Consider the following 18,772-nt stretch of genomic DNA (forward strand, 5'->3'; position numbering starts at 1 on the left):
AGTATGTGAACCCCTAGACTAATGACATCTCCAAGAGCTAATTGGAGTGAGGTGTCAGCCAACTGGAGTCCAATCAATGAGATGAGATTGGAGGTGTTGGTTACAGCTGCCCTGCCCTATAAAAAACACACACCACATCTGGGTTTGCTTTTCACAAGAAGCATTGCCTGATGTGAATGATGCCTCGCACAAAAGAGCTCTCAGAAGACGTACGATTAAGAATTGTTGACTTGCATAAAGCTGGAAAGGGTTATAAAAGTATCTCCAAAAGCCTTGCTGTTCATCAGTCCACAGTAAGACAAATTGTCTATAAATGGAGAAAGTTTAGCACTGCTGCTACTCTCCCTAGGAGTGGCTGTCCTGTAAAGATGACTGCAAGAGCACAGCGCAGACTGCTCAATGAGGTGAAGAAGAATCCTAGAGTGTCAGCTATAGACTTACAAAAGTCTCTGGCATATGCTAACATCCCTGTTAGTGAATCTACAATACGTAAAACACTAAACAAGAATGGATTTTATGGGAGGATACCACAGAGGAAGCCACTGCTGTCCAAAAAAAACATTGCTGCACGTCTACAGTTTGCACAAGAGCACCTGGATGTTCCACAGAAGTACTGCCAAAATATTCTGTGGACAGATGAAACCAAAGTTCAGTTGTTTGGGAGAAACACACAACACTATGTGTGGAGAAAAAGAGGCACAGCACACCAACATCAAAACCTCATCCCAACTGTGAAGTATGGTGGTGGGGGCATCATGGTTTGGGGCTGCTTTGCTGCATCAGGGCCTGGATGGATTGCTATCATCGAATGAAAAATGAATTCCCAAGTTTATCAAGACATTTTGCAGGAGAACTTAAGGCCATCTGTCCACCAGCTGAAGCTCAACAGAAGATGGGTGTTAAAACAGGACACCAACCCAAAGCATAGAAGTAAATCAACAACAGAATGGCTTAATCAGAAGAAAATACGCCCTCTGGAGTGGCCCAGTCAGAGTCCTGACCTCAACCCGATTGAGATGCTGTGGCATGACCTCAAGAAAGCGATTCACATCAGACATCCCAAGAATATTGCTGAACTGAAACAGTTCTGTAAAGAGGAATGGTCAAGAATTACTCCTGACCGTTGTGCACGTCTGATCTGCAACTACAGGAAACGTTTGGTTGAAGTTATTGCTGCCAAAGGAGGTTCAACCAGTTATTAAATCCAAGGGTTCACATACTTTTTCCACCTGCACTCCACTGTGAATGTTTACATGGTGTGTTCAATAAAAAAATGGTAACATTTAATTCTTTGTGTGTTATTAGTTTAAGTAGACTGTGATTGTCTATTGTTGTGACTTAGATGATGATGATCAGATCACATTTTATGACCAATTTGTGCAGAAATCCATATCATTCCAAAGGGTTCACATACTTTTTCTTGCAACTGTATGTGATATGTTTATTTATTGTTTATATATTTTATATGTAAAATTGGGAAAAGGGGTGATTTATACTTAATATTTTGGTGTTTTTTTTAAACTTTTTATTAAATAACTATTTCCCCCCTTCGGGGCTAGAACCTGGCATCTTTTCATGCCTTGTCCTATGCACCCTGATAGAGCTCTATTAGGGTGAATAGGACTTCACACTCTCCCTGCTGCCCTGTGCATAGTGCACACAGCAGCAGGGAGATTACCATAGCAACCAGGGCTTCAGTAGCGTCCTGGCTGCCATGGTAACCTATCGGAGCCCCAGGACTACACTGCTGTGGCTCCAATCACAACTGCCACTGTACCACCAATGGAGAGGAGGGGAGAGAACTCTGTGGCCACTGTCACCAATGATTTTAATACTGGGGGGTTGAGGGGGGGGGGTGCACTGCGCCACAAATGTTTTTAATACTGGGGAGGGGGGGAGGGCGCACTGCGCCACCAATGATAATTAACATCTAATACAGATACAGGAGGCGGGTGACGGCGGCAGAATCACATAGCCGGCACCCGACCTCTATGACAGGGCGCTGCAATCCACGGCAGTTAAGCCCTCAGCTGCGGCACCCAGCGCCCTGTCATAGAGGTCGGGTGGAGGCTATGTGATTCTGCCGCCGCACCTGCCTCCTGTATCTGCATTAGACGTTAATTTTCATTGGTGGCACAGTGCGCCCGCCCCTCCTCGGCCCCTCTCTCCTCATTGGCAGCGGCGGCACAGGGGGAGGGAGAGAGAGAGACTCCTTCTCCCCTGTGCTGCTGAGGGAACATGGCGTGCGCTGACAGCAGCGCGCTCCATGTTCTTTTAACCTGGGCTGCTCAGTAACGCAGCCTAGTATTGATAAAAGGCAAATCCCGGTACCGGACCGATATCAGGGCAAAAGTATAGATTGGGTATCGATACTTTGATACCCGCAACAACCCTAGTCACAGGTGCACATCCATAAAGCTAGCATACAGACAGCAAACAAAAAACTTATGGCAGCACACCATTACACATGCAAACAATAGAACTAGGGATTAGGGATTATTCTGGATTAAAGTGGTACTATACCGACTATACATGAAAAATGGAAGCTCTTTGCGCACCTGTGACTTCTGGATGTGCTAGTTTAAATTTTCTTGCAGTGTGTTTGGCGGGTAGCTCCCGCCTTTAGATTGACCACTCCCCGCTCTTCTGCCTAGGGCTTCTGAGCAGGATAAAAATATAGCTGGTTCCTACACCGCCCTGAACATTGTAGGCTTAGGTTAGGCCCAGGAGAGGCAGTTCTGTTAGTGTTAGGTACCCATCTGCAGAAGCCAACTTGACGCCGGTAGATGGGCCCGACACACGTTTGATCAAAAATGTGCGCAAAGAGCTTCTATTTTTCATGTATAGTCGGTATAGTACCACTTTAATCCAAAATAATCCCTAATCCCTAGTTCTATTGTTTGCATGTGTACATAGGCGTGTGCAGCCTATTGCATTAGGGTGTGCAACCTAAAGCACAAACACCGCGTGTATGTATGTATATATATATATAGCCTTTATGCCATTAGCCCCCATTATTCCTCTCATTAGCCCCCATTATGCCTCTCATTAGCCCCATTATGCCTCTCATTAGCACCCATTATGCCTTATTAGCCCCATTATGCCTCATTAGCCCCATAATCAGCCCTTATTATGCCTCATTAGCCACTATTATCAGCCCTTATGCCTAATTTGCCCCATTATCAGCTCTTATGCCTCATCAGTCCTCATTATGCCTCTCATTAGTCCCCATTATGCCTCTCATTAGAAACATAGAATGTGTTGGCAGATAAGAACCATTTGGCCCATCTAGTCTGCCCAATATACTGAATACTATGGATAGCCCTTGTCCCTATCTTATATGAAGGATGGCCTTATGCCTATCCCATGCAGGCTTAAACCCCTTCACTGTATTTGCAGCTGCCACTTCTGCAGGAAGGCTATTCCATGCATCCACTACTCTCTCAGTAAAGTAATACTTCCTGATATTACTTTTAACCCTTTGCCCCTCTAATTTAAAACTATGTCCTCTTGTAGCAGTTTTTCTTCTTTTAAATATTCTCTCCTCTTTTACCTTGTTGATTCCCTTTATGTATTTAAAAGTTTCTATCATATCCCCTCTGTCTCGTCTTTCTTCCAAGCTATACATGTTAAGGTCCTTTAATCTTTCTTCGTAAGTTTTATCCTGCAATCCATGTACCAGTTTAGTAGCTCTTCTCTGAACTCTCTCCAAAGTATCAATATCCTTCTGGAGATATGGTCTCCAGTACTGCGCACAAATGAGGTCTCACTAGTGCTCTGTAGAGCGGCATGAGCACCTCCCTCTTTCTACTGCTTATACCTCTCCCTATACACCCAAGCATTCTGCTAGCATTTCCTGCTGCTCTATGACATTGTCTGTCTACCTTTAAGTCTTCTGAAATAATGACCCCTAAATCTCTTTCCTCAGATTCTAAAGGAATTAGCCCCCATTATGCCTCATTAGACCTCATCATCAGCCCTTATTATGCCTCATTAGCCCCTATCATCAGCCCTTATGCCTCATTAGCCCCCATCATCAGCCCTTATGCCTCATTTGCCCCATTATCAGCTCTTATGCCTCTCAGTCACCACTATGCCTCTCATTAGCCCCCATTATGCCTCATTACCCCCCATTATGCCTCATTAGCCCCATCATCAGCCCCCATTATGCCTCATTAGCCCCCATATGCCTCATTAGTCCCCATTATACCCCTAATTAGCCTCCATTATGCCTCCAGCAGCGTCAGTTTTTATAAAATAAAAAAACACTTACCTCTCTGCTCCTGGACGCCGCCGCTCCTTGCCGCCCGCGATCCTCTTCTTCCTGCTGTCAGCTGTGCTCTGAACTGGCGCGCACAGCGTAACGTCACAAAGCGCCTCACGCTGTGCGCAGCCCTGCACAGCCGACAGCTGAGGACCAGGAAGCGGTAAGTACAGAGCGTTCAACGCTTCCTGGTCCTCCAGTACTAATGAGCACTTCCAAAATGAAAGCACTCATTAGTATTCGCCGGCCAGCAGGCTTGATTAGGGTGTGCCAAGGCACACCCGGCACACCCCGTGCGCACGCCTATGCATGTGTAATGGTGTGCTGCCATACGTTTTTGTTTGCTGTCTGATAGTGATATGTGTTAGCCCAGGTTCATGTCACTGTTTCATTTTCCATTCTTCTGATCCGTCAGAAGAACAGAAAAAAAAACATTCGGTATTTTAAGCATCCGTTATGCACATTTTGCATTCGTTTTAACCATTTCTGTCTGAGATCCCTTTTTTTAGACGGAAAAAAAGTCCTGCATCATACAGAAATGGCTAACACAGATGCAAAATGTGCATAACGGATGCTTTTTTTTTTACAGGATCCGTTTTTTTTCTGTTCTTCTGACAGATCAGAAGAAAGGAAAATGAAAGTGTGCTGTGAACCCGGCCTAACTTTGTGCATCAGCTATGATCAGTACTGCATGCAGGACTTTTTCTCCCATCAAAAATAACTGATTTCCGATGGAACTGACACAAATTGATGCAAACAGAAAGAAGAACAGAAAGCAAAACGGTGATGTGAACTCAGCCTTAGGGCCCATTCACATGACCATATTTTTCTGTACATATCCATTCCGCAATTTTGCAGGTTGGATACGGACCCATTCATTTCAATGGGGCCACAAAGGATGCGGACAACACACTGTGTGCTGTCTGCATTAATATGTCCGTTCCGTAGCCCTGCAAAAAAGATTTGCGGACAAGAATAAGCATTTCTATCATGCCTAGCAAGGTTTAGGGTGCACTGGAAGATGAACTTTGCCTTCTCTTTCCCTGTGGTGCTCAGCTCTGGCTTCGGTCTGGTTACTGTACTGTATAGAAGCTCTGGTACCTTTGAATGGGGTGACTTGGGCCATTGAGCCCCTCCTAATACTGAGTCTATGAACTGCCTGGAGTTGAGGTGCTCTAGGAGCTACTTCCTTTGGCGGACTCCTACTGCAGGAGGGGGGACACTTCCCTCACTACGCCATGTCTGCTCTCCTTCCAACTTTCAACTCCACTAAGTCTGAACAGAAAAGACAACCCTCCCCTTGGAAGAACTGGGCGAGCCCACTCCTCCAAGGAGGGGGAGAGAATGGAATGGTTTAGTTCCATTCTACCCATAGCTCACTGTCAGACACACTGCAACCTGCTGGTAAACCAGACACAATGTCACGCCCATGTTTATGGTCGTGACTCCTGGACCCGCATGCAGTTGCCTGCGGTTTGGTTTTATTGTCAACCACATGGTGAGGGCTGCTTTTTGTTGCCTCACGTGTGGTTGCCGCTGGCAACATGACTGTATTTGGCAGTATAGCAGCCTGAGCGTTTGCTAGGCAGCTTGCTGTCAAGTGCATGCGGTTTCACCTGGCAACCTCTCTTTGTATGTGTGCACTTTCTCGGTTTGTTGTGCACGAGGTTGTGTATGTGTGCATTGTGACACTTTTCGTCACTTGCGGTTGTCCGTGGCAACGTGTGTTGTTGTGTACATGTTGTGGCAGTGTCTCGGCCTTCTGGCTGTTTCCCAGGACATGGTTGCCATGCATGTCGTTGCCGGCGGTAACAGCTGCACTTTGATTGTTGTTTGCACACTTCCCCTTTAAGTGGGAGTCTTCCCTTGCCTGGTGTAGGAAGGGTTAACTCCCTTCTTTGTGTGTGAACACTGGGTGTGTCTGTGTGTGGGTGTGGCCACTTGTGGCTATTTAGCTTCCGCTGGATGCCTGTATCTGAGGGGTACTTCAGCCATGGTTAGCTGGAGTCATCCTCCTGGTTATTTACCATCTGTCCAGTGAGGGCCACCCTTGTGTTCATAAGTTTATGTATGATGTTTTGAAGATGTTTCTGTGGTCTCTTTGTTTATTGCAGCTATGGTTTCCTGGGTTCCTGTGTGATGTTGGTGTGTGCTGTGTCCTTTTGTGTTGTTGTGGACAGCAGCACTTGTACATGGGTTCCAGGCTGTGTGTCTGTGGCAGGTAGGTGTTGTACTTGTTTCATTTACCTGCCATTGCCATATGCTGTTTATGTTTCCCTTCCTTTGCAGTCTGGCCAGTGAGACTCCTGTTCGTCCGTGTCTTGGAGGAACAGGTCGTTTTACCCTGCTCCTAGTCCAGGGCCACCCTGAGGGCTAGTAGGGATTACAGGTTCCAGAGTATGAGCCCTCCCACCATCAGGGTCGGCTCATACGGCTAGGAGACAGGGTCAGAGTTAGGGACGTATTAGGAGGTGACCTGCTCCCTGATTCCTGTCCTGGCCTAGTAGCGACCACCATCTTCTGTCATCGCACGGCTGAGGGTTTTTCCCATCCTCAGCCATGACACACAATGCATGAAATACAACAAATAACAGTTACTTAGCACCTTCTGAACAGACCTGGAAACAAAAGACATAGTGGTGTCACATAGGGCCGGTGCAAGGATTTTTGCCAACACAAGCAAAGCTACATTTTGGCGCACCCCCCCCCCCCCCCCTTCCCACTCGCAGCTCATCTGGCCCTGGTCCCGTCTGGCTTCTCCTCGGTGTGGTCCTGGTATCTTCTCTCTGCTTCAGACAATTGCTAGTTTGAGGACCGTATTTTTCGCCCTCTAAGACGCACCTAGGTTTTAGAGGAGGATAATAAGAAAAAAATATTTTCCATTACACCTCAGGTCAGACCAGCAATCAGACCCCCAATGTTAATCAGACCTCAGATCAGACCCCCAATGTTAATCAGACCTCAGATCAGACCCCCAATGCCTCAGATCAGACCCCCATGTCAGCCGTCAGCCCCCATCCATCAGCCCCCCCATGTCAGCCATCATGCCCCCATGTCAGCCATTAGCCCCCCATGTCAGCCATTAGCCCCCATGTCAGCCATCAGCCCCCATCTCAGCCATCAGCCCCATCCATCAGCCCCCCATGTAAGCCATCATGCCCCCATGTCAGCCATCAGCCCCCCATGTCACATTTCTCCCCTCCATGTCAAATCACCCCCCTATGTCACATCAGCCCTCCATGTCACATTTCCCCCCCTCCATGTCACATTTCTCCCCCTCCATCCATGTCACATCACCCCCTTCATGTCACATCATGATCACATCATTACCCCCTATTGTGTCACATTTCATTCCCCCCTCCCCATGGCACATCTGGAGTGGTGTAGAGGGGGCCAAGAGGGCTCTGGACTCCTTAGCCATTAGAATCGGAGGGGTGAAATGGCGGGAATCTGCCCAGGTTGTAGCCCATGTTTGCACAGTTCTGCCTCTGAGCTGGCGGTTATCGGCTAGAGGCAGTGGCAACTCTAGGAACAATATATGGGGGAAGGGGCACATAAGATACTACAGTAAAAAATGGGGGGGCACTAATAATTTTCACCACTTAATTATACTACTGAAAAAAACAAAATAAGTATATATAAATAAGATTACAAAATACGGGAGTATTGCGGTATGGGGTCAGGGTTGCTTGTAACGCAAGGTGCGCTGGTCAGGGTTGCATGTAACGCAGGGGGCGCTGGTCAGGGGTGCATCGCAGATAGAAAAGGTACTTACAGTTTTGATGTGCTCTGTCCTCATGCCTTCTTCCTCTAGGCGTGGTGGCAGGGGGAAGGGCGCGCAACGATGTTTCCTGATGTTAAATCCCCAAGCCGAATTCTTTTCTGCCTCTGCAGGCCCTGCTAGGCTGAAATACCCAGGCAGCCAATGGCAGTGCTGCCCTCTCCCAGCCAATAGCAGCTGAGGTGGGCGGGGGAAGATTCACTTGGCTGCCGACTGCCGAGGAGCCCGTAGTGAAGTGGGTGGGCAGCATGGGCAGTACTTTCAATTTGGCAAAACTGACAGATCGCAGCTGTACTACTGTAGTGTTGATCACGAATATTCGAATTGGGAATTTTTATCGCGAATATCGGCACTTCGAGAATTCGCGAATATTTCGAATATAGTGATATATATTCGTAATTTCGAATATTCAAGATTCTTTTTTAAACAGTACACATGACCCCTCCCTGCTTTTAGCTTGTGGGCCAATGAGAAGGCTGCAATATCTTTGACTTTAGGAGTAGTGTTGATTGCAAATTTTCGTACTGCAAATTTTTATCATGAATTTTTCAATTGCCGATTTACGCAATCAAGAAAATAATGACTGAGATAACGAATTCTCGAATATATGGCGAATATTCGCCCAAATATTCGTGAAATATCACGAATTTGAATATCGCCCCTGCCGCTCATCACTATGTACTAGCGGCGGCGGCCAGCGTTTTAAAGGGAAATCAGCAGGGGGGGCACGCGGGGGGGGGGGGGAAGGAATAACCTGGGGGGGGGAAATTGCCCCCCCTTGCCCCTCTGTAGCGATGCCTATGGCTAGAGGTAATTTAGTTGAGGGGTGGGGCAGATTTCCGCCAGGTTTTTGGGGCTCCAAAAACCCTCCTGTTAGGAATGTTGTGGGTCGTGGAGGGGCCTGATGGGAAAAAGAACATACAGATAGGGATCAGTGCAGACCTAAACTCCACCCAACCACTGTCCGTACCTACTTGGACGATCTATCCTAAATGAAAGCCCGCAACTGGTCGACAGTCCCTATGGTAAGTGCAGGGACAAAGTCCAAGCACCTGCAGTAAGAATTGCAAGGAACTGTTCACTCAGCCGGAACCAAAGCATACTAAACGGACATGAAACAGGAACACAATACCAGACCAAAGACACAGAAACAGTATTAAAGCATAAACTGAAAGCCATGCAGATCAGAACACACACACACACACAGGAAGCATGGCATTCACAGGCAGACCAGGGCACAACCAAAGACATGATGGAGACGAATCAGACATTGCAGACGTGTGCGACATTAATAAACAATCCGGCTAACCACATGAGTTAGGGCTGAAGTACAAACACTCTGGTCAGGACAGCAAGCAGCCTGAACACAGCTTTCCTGGAGACAGATAGATCTCCCAGGCACACCGCCCACAGATCTAAATAGCAGGCTAATTAAGACACTTGACGACCTGATGTTTAGACACAGGCTAAGGAAACATTAACTCTTACATGAACAAACACAGAAAGCATACAAGTCACTGGGAACTGTTCACACACTCCAACAGAAGTCTGCAGTTGGCACAACACAAGCAACCAGCATGCACAGTAACACGTAATCCGCAGCCAGTACGCATGAGCGCAGCCAGCATACACAGCAATTCAGTGTCACAGTGATCCACACTGTGAAAAAAGTCCATGTGCTCTCTCTTCTCAGGCCCAGAAAGCATGATGCACAGAAAGAGAGATGGAGGACAGAAAGAAAGTAAGATAAAGGAGATCTTATAATCTGCATGGCCAAGCAAGGTAACCTGCTACTACAGCCATCCAGACTTTGCTGAAGTGAGAGACAACATTAAGAAACCCTTCACACACATGCCCTGGTCAGATATGCCTTCAAAACCTTGTTTGCCGCAGTGAACACTACAGCCATTATTGCCAAGGTATTGTTGCCAGTCATAGATTCTGCTGAGAGACACTTTAGCAAGATAGAGAGGAAAGAGGGACAAAACTCCCATCCTTACCTGAATCCATACATCTCTATCTGGGAGAGAATTGCACTGTGTACAGTTGGAACTGAGTTTGCCATAATTGGATGTACTACAATTCCTATTTTGCACTGTTAGTAAAGAAAGACATTTACACTGCGTGCAGAATTATTAGGCAAATGAGTATTTTGACCACATCATCCTCTTTATGCATGTTGTCTTACTCCAAGCTGTATAGGCTCGAAAGCCTACTACCAATTAAGCATATTAGGTGATGTGCATCTCTGTAATGAGAAGGGGTGTGGTCTAATGACATCAACACCCTATATTAGGTGTGCATAATTATTAGGCAACTGCCTTTCCTTTGGCAAAATGGGTCAAAAAAAGGACTTGACAGGCTCAGAAAAGTCAAAAATAGTGAGATATCTTGCAGAGGGATGCAGCACTCTTAAAATTGCAAAGCTTCTGAAGCGTGATCATCGAACAATCAAGCGTTTCATTCAAAATAGTCAACAGGGTCGCAAGAAGCGTGTGGAAAAACCAAGGCGCAAAATAACTGCCCATGAACTGAGAAAAGTCAAGCGTGCAGCTGCCAAGATGCCACTTGCCACCAGTTTGGCCATATTTCAGAGCTGCAACATCACTGGAGTGCCCAAAAGCACAAGGTGTGCAATACTCAGAGACATGGCCAAGGTAAGAAAGGCTGAAAGACGACCACCACTGAACAAGACACACAAGCTGAAACGTCAAGACTGGGCCAAGAAATATCTCAAGACTGATTTTTCTAAGGTTTTATGGACTGATGAAATGAGAGTGAGTCTTGATGGGCCAGATGGATGGGCCCGTGGCTGGATTGGTAAAGGGCAGAGAGCTCCAGTCCGACTCAGACGCCAGCAAGGTGGAGGTGGAGTACTGGTTTGGGCTGGTATCATCAAAGATGAGCTTGTGGGGCCTTTTCGGGTTGAGGATGGAGTCAAGCTCAACTCCCAGTCCTACTGCCAGTTTCTGGAAGACACCTTCTTCAAGCAGTGGTACAGGAAGAAGTCTGCATCCTTCAAGAAAAACATGATTTTCATGCAGGACAATGCTCCATCACACGCGTCCAAGTACTCCACAGCGTGGCTGGCAAGTAAGGGTATAAAAGAAGAAAATCTAATGACATGGCCTCCTTGTTCACCTGATCTGAACCCCATTGAGAACCTGTGGTCCATCATCAAATGTGAGATTTAAAAGGAGGGAAAACAGTACACCTCTCTGAACAGTGTCTGGGAGGCTGTGGTTGCTGCTGCACGCAATGTTGATGGTGAACAGATCAAAACACTGACAAAATCCATGGATGGCAGGCTTTTGAGTGTCCTTGCAAAGAAAGGTGGCTATATTGGTCACTGATTTGTTTTTGTTTTGTTTTTGAATGTCAGAAATGTATATTTGTGAATGTTGAGATGTTATATTGGTTTCACTGGTAAAAATAAATAATTGAAATGGGTATATATTTGTTTTTTGTTAAGTTGCCTAATAATTATGCACAGTAATAGTCACCTGCACACACAGATATCCCCCTAAAATAGCTAAAACTAAAAACAAACTAAAAACTACTTCCAAAAATATTCAGCTTTGATATTAATGAGTTTTTTTGGTTCATTGAGAACATGGTTGTTGTTCAATAATAAAATTAATCCTCAAAAATACAACTTGCCTAATAATTCTGCACTCCCTGTATTTGTCTACCTGCCCTGGTTTTCTGACTGCTACAACATATTCATTGGCCATTACACTCTATACCCCTTGTCATGCACTCATATGAACTCTTAACATCATGGTCACCCCTAACTACCATCAAGCAGAAGCCCCAGAACCAGGGAGTGCCCCATGGAATTAAATTGTGGGCCCTCCTTTCACTGCACGGTCCTAAGGAGCAACGGTGTGAAGAAAGCCACCATGATTGACTGTTACAGCCAGAGCCACTACCACTCCCATCATCCGGTCCAGCTCCACCCTGGGCCGTTGCATTGCTCACCATATTTGTGCTATAATTTATGACTGTTGATGCCTCTCACACAAAAGTGGAAAGGAAAGTAGGTAAGGTTTAGCAGGAGGGCAGGGCCATTTCCAATTAAGTGTGTATTACTACTGGCATATGAAATGCTAGTCTTAAAGAGTCACTATACTTTCACACAATGTAATTTAATAGAGCCTAAAGTAATTAGCACATTTCTAAATCACTCCATTAAAAAAAATCTGCCTGCATCCACATGAAAAAAAAGTAAAGTCATGGCCACTAGGGGACTCACTTCCACCTAATTTGCAGTCCACTGCCTGTCGTTAGGCAAGATCTGCCTCCAGTAACAGAGACATAGAAGAGGGTTCATAGGACATGGGGGGTGGGGTCAGAGCTAGATGAGCTCCTGAGCAGAGGAGTGTCATGTCTGTCTGTGTGTTCCTCCCCCTGTGTGGGGAGCTGTGTGGGCTTCCAAGATGAAGACAAGCATAGTGGGAAGTAAGAGAAGGGTAATCACTTTTCCATAGAAGGGAGACACCCACTGCTTCTGAGAGAAATGCATCTAGTTGTGCATGTGAATCAGGAAATAACTTGACTGAGGTTGACATTAGGGAAGTCCCAATGAAGCACAGCCATTATGCACACTTTTTTTGAAAACTCAGGAACTCTTTAATCTCTCCCATGGTGCATCTGTCTGCAAAACAAAAAGAAAACAACAAAACAAGAAAAAACAACAAAAACTTTACATTTATTAAACTAAATGTGCCATAATTCCTGCTCAATTTGCACCAAACAAGTTGGGTACATGCCTAGTGTCTGGGGCAAAAAAGTGTAGCTAAGAAAAAAGAACCATTGCTTTATGCCATAAATAAGGGAAAGTAGATAATAGGTTTACCTGCCTTATCTAGGTTTTAGCTGTCTAAATATGACAAAAATAATGTCTCCTGTAACAGACAATTTTGATTTTAAGAAAATGTTGAAAAAACGCAGCTGTATTTTTCTTTTAAAAGCTTTTTTGTGTTGTGCTAATGATGTAGCTTTTGACTCTACCATAACTGCGGCACTATTACTGCCACATGTGATTGTATCCTTGAAGGAGGGGTTTCTGGTAGTAAAAGGCCCCTAGCCCCTATCCTCAGGATAGGTCATCAATATCAAATCAGTGGGGGTACAACTCCTGGAATCCCCACCGATCAGCTGTTTAAAGAGAAGGCTGCGTTCCGTGCGAGAGCTGTCTTCTCTTCATTGTAAGCAGGTGTAACTACAAGAAGCTGCCCCATTCACTTCTATGGGACGGCTCTGTAGAACACACTTTAATGGATCGAGCCATCCCAAAGAAGTGAATGGGACGGCTTGTAATTACACTGCTCACCGCTGCGGTTGCGACTCTGAGCAGGTAAACAATGAGGAGAAGGGAGTGCAGCCTTCTCTTCAAACATCTGATCAGTGGGGGTGCCATGTGTCGGATCCCCACCGATCTGATATTGATTTCCTATCCAGAGAATAGTTCATCAATATAAAATATATATAAATAAAGCGGACAACCCCTAATTACCGGAAAACCCCTTTTTAAGGTGGGTTCTCACATATGTTTTTATGTAAATTTTCAGTTTTTTGAACCAAAGTAAGTAGTGGGTTGTAAAAGAATGAAAACTATTAAGGAATGACCTAAGCAACCATAGTTACAAACGATAAAATACACATTTTCATTGTCTGAAATTGCCAGTTCACCACTAGAGGGCGGCGTTGTACATAAACTGTGACAAAAGCCACAACATTTTAGTTATAGAATAGGATACAGGTCTTCTAAGAAATACTTTTTATTTTTTATTTTTTTATTTTTACTGGGACTGTGCTATTCTACCACCATCAGCAAACGCTACTGAAATCAACATAAATTCAGAAACTTTATTTTTCTGTTGATGTGACATATTACCGCAGAGAACAGTGCTAGTGAGAACAGGACTTTAGGCCTTGTTCCCAGTAGAGATGAGTGAATTGCTCGAAATTTGATTCTGAAAATTTGTGTATGATTTCCCGGATTTCTGTGCGTTTTTTGTGTGTTTTTATGAGGATTTTTCGCATACAAATATGAAACTTGTGCTGGTAGTCTTAGGCCCCTTTTACACGAGCGAGTATTCTGCGCGGGTGCAATGCGTGATGCGAACGCATTGCGCCCGCAAGGAATCCGGATTCATTCATTTCAATGGGGCAGTGTACATGAGCGTTGGTTTTCACGCATCACTTGTGCGTTGCGTGAAAATCGCAGCATATTCTATATTCTGCAATATTCACGCAACGCTGGCCCAATAGAAGTGAATGGGGCTGCGTGAAAATAGCATCGCATCTGCAAGCAAGTGCAGATGCGATGCATTTTTCATGGATAGTTGCTAAAAGATGTTGGTAAACATTCAGTTTTTATCACGTGCTTGCAAAATGCATTAAATCGCAACTGAACGTGATCGCAAACAAAACTGAATGGGACTTGCTTGCAAAATTGTGTAGTTTCCACTGAACGCATCCGCAACGCATCTGGACCTAATCCGGACACGCTTGTCTGCAAGGCGCCGTAGGCTACCAGCGCACTGAGGATTTGTATGCCGAAAATTTGCATGAAAACAGGATCTGAAACATGAGAAAAACTGCGCACAAATCTGCACTATTTAGGCCACCTGCACACGATGGGGGTGATCGCACATAAGAACTGCATGAATTTCCATGCGGGTTTATGAGCGTTTCTGCAACATATCTGCACCAAAATCCACATTTTCTAACAGCATTGGTGCGGATTTGATGTGGTTTTGTTGCAGATCTCACCCTTCATTGGAAAACGGTGAAATCCGCACGGGGGGTCAATTTCCGCACAGAAAAAATCTGCATCGTGTACATGAGATTTGACTTATCTCATGCGGTTTGCTGTTACTGTCCTATGCTGAGGTTTTTCCACACTGGAATCCTCATGGAAAAACAGTGCGTATTCCCAGGGCCGCTGATAGAAATCATGGGACCCCGTACAGCATACATGACGGGGCCCCCTTCAGCTCCACCCCCTGATCCCTCCTTCAGCCACACCCCTGGCCCCGCCCTTGGCCCCTCCCCAGACGCCGCCTTGAAACAACATGCAGATTTGTCTACAAGTGATATTTATGGCGCTGGGGGGTCGTCTGTGAATGGCGCTGTTATGGAGGGGATCTGTGAATGGCACTGTTATGGAGGGGATCTGTGAATGGCACTTTTATGGAGGGGATCTGTGGATGGCACTGTTATGGAGGGGATCTGTGGATGGCACTGTTATGGAGGGGATCTGTGGATGGCACTGTTATGGAGGGGATCTGTGGATGGCACTGTTATGGAGGGGATCTGTGGATCTGGCACTGTTATGGAGGGGATCTGTGGATGGCACTGTTATGGGGGGATCTGTGGATGGCACTGTTATAGAGGGGGATCTGTGGATGACACATACCGACCTTACATTCAGCTCCTGCCTCCTCCCTCCACCCTCCAGCCTCCAGTAACAAGTGCGGGCGGCAGCGCTCACTCACTGACGTCACGCGCCTGCGCCGCCTAGTGGGAGGAGAAGCGTGTGACGTCAGTGAGTGAGCGCCGCCCCCACACTGCCTGCTGTTACTGGAGATCGCCACTACGATATCAGCACATCAGCCTGATCCACCCCCTTTGATCTGCCGTTTCCAACTTGCGCTACCCCCGGAGCACCAGCCTGAGCGCTCGTTCGGCACAACAACACTGCAGCAGGAGGATCTCCCCGGCCTCCAGCGCACCAGCCGATTACAGCGCCGCCCAGAGAGGCTTCCCCCGTGACGTCACTGACTCAGTCCCCGCCCCCCCTGCCAGCCGGGCCCGGTACAACTGGGCCAGCTGTACTGGCCTATCAGCGACCCTGCGTATTCCGCAACATGTGCAGGTGCACACGACGCGGATTACATTTGGTTTTTCCACGCAGAGTTTTGTGCAGAAAGACCGCAGCGTAATAGAACCAAAAAGTGAATGAGATTAAAAAGATTAGACATTGTTCTGAAAAGGGAAATGTGAACGAGACCTGACTTTGATGTGTGTATTCAGACATCAGTGGTTTTCCATAGACCATGACTCCAGGGAAGCATACTCTATTTTGTCCATGATTACGGATCCCACATCCACATTACAGTCTACGGGTCCTTGAAAATCATGGACACAACACGGATGCCATCTGTGTTTGGTCCATGGTTTTCAGGGATCATTGTTAGGAGACGCTCTGGAAATTAATTATCAGCCTAGCAGTGTCCGTAGAATGTGGATGACATACAGAATGGGAAAAAAAAACGGATACATGGATCAAACACGAATCCTTCATGGACATTTTTACGTGTGAACCACTGACCATCTTGTCATGTATGTCATCAGAGACACGAACTTGTGAAAGAAGCCCAATAGCAGTCAATGGCGTTCTCTAATATAAGGGCGATGTATTCTACTGGTTTGTATGTGTATGCGTCTCTTGTCTTTCTAGTTAATGGTACTAAATGTCTGGACATTTACATCATTTTCTCTACTCATTACATTTGTGTCATGGTTAAATACGTCCAATCGTTCCTGCGTTCCAGCTGTTTCTCCAGCCGGCAAGGGGTTAACAAGTAACTGTTTCTGGAAATGATTCTGTTGACATTAATTAGCAGAAACATTTCTAACAAGAATTATTTAATTAAACCCAAATGAATGCTTTTTGTAAATAGGAGAGCTTATTAATTGATGTACGGAGCCCTTGTGAGACTCCACGAGTGAAAGTTACCGATCCCCAGTAATTGAGAGTGCGGCATCTGTTCACCGAACGTCAGAATTTCTTTTGATTTACTAAAACAATATTTGCTCACATAGGAGACAGCATCAGAATTTCCCCATTAACAAGTTCATCCGAGATTAATAAAAAGTGGCTTTAAAAAAAAAATAGATCTAGAAATAGCACCTGGTATTGCAGCTCCTACTTGTTTGAGTAAATTGGACTGAACTGCAATACCACACACAGCCTGTGGACCAAATTTTTGCCATTTATGGAAAAAAAAAAAAGCTGTGACGTATTTCTAATCTCATAAACCCCTTAAAAGGGAACCTAATATCTGGTTTGGGGCCACTAAACCACGAGCGTGCCATTATGTAGCTGGTGTTTAGTGCCCCAAACTCAGGGGTGCACCACCAATGAGGCGAGGTGAGGCGATTGCCTCAGGCAGCACGAGGGCAGCAGAAGGGAGATTATCTGTTACTACCATATAGTATTGGGAAGCACAGTGGGCACTTTATGTGGCGCTTTTTTAGGGTACTTTCACACTAGCATTTTCCTTTTCCGGCATAGAGTTCCGTCCTAGGGGCTCTATACCGGAAAACAACTGATCAGTTTTATCCCCATGTATTCTGAATGGGGAAAAATCTGTTCAGGATGCATCAGGATGTCTTCAGTTCAGTCTTTTTGACTTTTCAGGACGGTTTTATCTCCGGCCCAAAAAACTGAACACTTGCCGGAATGCCGGATTTTTCTATAGGAATGTATTAGTGCATTCAAAATACCGGAATGCCGGATCCGTCCTTCCGGTCTGCGCATGCGCAGACCAGACCGAAAAGAAGATAAAAAAAAAAAAAATCCCGGATCCGTTTTTCTGGCTGACACTGCGAAGACGGATCCGGCATTTCAATGCATTTGTAAGATGGATTAGGATCCTGATCAGTCTTACAAATGCCATCAGTTGGCATACGTTTTGACGGATCCAGCAGGCAGTTCCGGTGACGGAACTGCTTGCCGGACCACTCTGCCGCAAGTGTGAAAGTACCCTAACCCTGTATGTTTTGTAGCTCTGTATGTAATGTTTTCCAAATATGTCTTTAACCCCTTAGTGACCACTCATACGTGTTTTTACGGCGGTCACTAAGGGGCCTTGCACTTCAGCCCCAGTTAGCGATAAAATCAATTGCTGTAGGTCCGTGCCCGCAGCTACCGGAGGTAGCTGAGGGCTCGGGGCAGTGATCAGAGGCCGTGACAAGCGGTCTCTGATCACGTGATCGCCGTGATACACTTTATCACGGCGATCACAGAAAATGCGGAGCTGTCTGCACTAAATTTTCTCCCTCCTCTCATGTAAGAGAGGAGGGAGAAAGTCTCCGATGCAGCAATCGGGTCCCCCAGCGCTTCTGGCCCTAAGCTGGGTCCCGATCCTCACCCCCCATCCCCCCTTACCCTCAAGAAAGATGGCCGCTCACAGTAAGGTCTCTCTCCTCAGGAGAGGAGAGAGAAGTTCAAATTATGCCCCGATCGGGTCCCCCAGCACCCCGATCAGGGCAATATGGCCCCCAGATATGTTTAAATAAAGTTATTAGGGCGCCCCCCCCCATCTAATTAAAAAAATAAAAATAAAATGGTGTAGACATGCGCACTGGTTACTGTGCTGAAGATCTGCCTTCAGCACAGTAACCATCAGGGACCAATAATAATGGTCCCTGATCATGTGGTCTCCATGATAAACCTATCATGGAGATCACATCCATTATATTTACAAACCAGAGCAAGGACAGGGGCTGCGCTTCTCTCTCCCCTCAGCGCAGTTGTTCTGTGAGGAGAGAGAGATCAGACTTCTGTCCTGGCTCTGTGATTATATACAGTGAAAAAAAAAAATGAAAAAAAATCTAATTATAAACTGTCCGTCAGTAACTGGCGGTCAGTGGGTTGTCCGTGATTAGGCGTCCGTCATTAGACGTCTATTAGTGACGGTCAATTATCTTTA

At 46.0% G+C, this 18,772-nt stretch overlaps 1 long non-coding RNA gene across 1 annotated transcript in view; it reads right to left on the minus strand.

The window, feature by feature from the left end:
- Positions 1 to 4,273: 4,273 nt before the first annotated feature.
- The window catches only part of LOC120999243, a 237,959-nt gene continuing 223,460 nt past the window's right edge, over positions 4,274 to 18,772 (minus strand). Inside the window, exon 3 of the long non-coding RNA XR_005778513.1 lies at positions 4,274 to 4,339. This is a non-coding gene — a long non-coding RNA (uncharacterized LOC120999243). The remainder of the gene's footprint in view (positions 4,340 to 18,772) is intronic.

The sequence above is a fragment of the Bufo bufo genome, chromosome 4, assembly GCF_905171765.1.
Source record: "Bufo bufo chromosome 4, aBufBuf1.1, whole genome shotgun sequence".
Lineage (NCBI taxonomy): Eukaryota > Metazoa > Chordata > Amphibia > Anura > Bufonidae > Bufo > Bufo bufo.